The sequence below is a fragment of the Choristoneura fumiferana genome, chromosome 5 (genome assembly GCF_025370935.1).
Source record: "Choristoneura fumiferana chromosome 5, NRCan_CFum_1, whole genome shotgun sequence".
Classification (NCBI taxonomy): Eukaryota; Metazoa; Arthropoda; class Insecta; order Lepidoptera; family Tortricidae; genus Choristoneura; species Choristoneura fumiferana.
Window position 1 is genome coordinate 21,360,497 of NC_133476.1, and position 2,142 is coordinate 21,362,638.

The following is a 2,142-nucleotide window of genomic DNA, read 5'->3' on the forward strand; positions in this document are numbered from 1 at the left end:
ACAGGCACTAAACAGACTTCCTAATGCGAATTAAATTTCGAACGGGAATGCGAAGTGCGTCTGAAGTTGGTAGACTTGAAAGCAACATTTTAGCCCGTCTTCGTCTAAAGACAACGCTAAGCAAACAGATCTATACTATGTACACGTTATGTGGGTAATGTAAAGCCGGTATATTGTTTTCAGCTGCGACTGGAGCTGATTGATTGTTTCCGCGGCCCGCAGCGGGATGAGAGAAGCGACGGAGGAGGCAGAGCTTTCGCATTCTTTTTTTTTGGACTTTTTAATTTATTACTAGCTAAATACAAAACGTAAGTCATAATTGACAGATACATAATAAATAACTACATTAAACATTTCCTTATTTTATTGAGAAGCGACTGCCAGTGGTCAGCGACTACATCAGCATCCGGGACCTGAGTCACCAATAGGTTCAGAACCTCAATCGCCCTTGCGGTCGGCGAGTGTTTTAAGGGTAATGACGACGGGGGCGGCGCACCCCTGTGCGACCATATTGTTCAGTTTGTCTGCATTAGGAAAAAAGTGAAATAGTACGAGTAGGTATTTTTGCATTTGCATAAGTCGCATCTCTGTTGTACCCCACGTAACAACGTCCTTTTGAAAAAGCCTTGCCACGAGTCCCCCCTTGCCCTCTGGTTTCTAATGCGGTCGCCCTACTCGCTCAAGCTTGTACCCATCAGTGGCGTAGCGTAGTCGGGGCGGGGGGCCGGTCCGCCCCGGGCGGTAATTTTTGGGGCAAATTCCATAATAAATAGTACTGAATAATATCTAGATAATACTTGTCGACATATTCAGGACTGATTAGAATGAGCACGAAATTTTCCATTACGTTGTTACGAAGTCGAGAAATCCCTTTTTATAATGAATGGTACAAAATGAATCTTGTATAATATAGTTTTGTCAAACCTACACAAGAGGGCGGCAAAATTTTCTTCTGCCCCGGGCGGCTAATACCACACTTACACCACTGGTACCCATACAAGTCCGATTCGCATTTAGCTGGTTTTTTAATGGCACATCCACAACTCGCACATCACCGGGCGTCAGGAGCGGGCGCCGAGGAAGGCACAAGCGCTGCCTTATCGATCTACTCGAACATGTCTAATCGGCGAGATTGCCGGTTCGTTCCCGCGCACTCACGGCCCAACTAGTAACCGGACTTTTTTTGTGCAGGCAAAGACTCCAGAGATACCAAGTAAGCCAGCTTTTACTCAAATCTGGTCAAGCTTTAGAAACTTTTCTTATTTTTAATTTTTTTAGCTAGCAATAACTTTGGTACTGGTTCAACACTAAATTTGGACTTAAATATGGATAGAAACCAATTGTTCTCTTGAATAACTTTACGTGATACACAAAATTAAAAAAAAGAAATAGATTAGAATTATGAGAACACAAAATTAAAAATCAATAAATAGGCACTGCAACTGAAACGATATTATTTGCACCGTCGAAAAGATGCTTAATACATAATTCAAGTGAACATAGTGTAAAGAAGGAATAGAAACAAAAAAAAACAGTAAAAAGTGGATAATGAAACAGAAAAATACTCTCGAGTCATTAGTAAACACTTGCTACGATTTCATGCTGAGGCTTTCTACAGAACGACTTTTTCGCGTTTTAGCTTCAACCTGTTCATACAAAGCGAGGAAGTTGAAAACTCTTATTTACTATGTATTTAGGGTTACAGTGGGACAGTACACATTTTTTTATTATTTGACTGGATGGCAAACCAGCAAGTAGGTCTCCTGATGGTAGGAGATCACCACCGCCCATAGACAACTGCAATAGGGGGATTGCAGATGCGTTGCCAACCTAGAGGCCAAAGATGGGATACCTCAAGTGCCAGTTATTTCACCGGCTGTCTTACTTCTCCACACCGAAACACAACAGTGCAAGTACTGCTGCTTCACGGCAGGATTAGCGAGCAAGATGGTGGTAGCAATCCGGGCGGACCTTGCACAAGGTCCTACCACCTGCACTTATACTTACACTCCATTTTAAAATTTTGTAAATTAATATAATTTGTCGGATATAAATTACGCCGTCTGGGTGACTTTTTATTTCTACAAAAAAAAAACAGATTCGATTTAAATTCCATTTACAAAAACATACTATCCTTCGGGC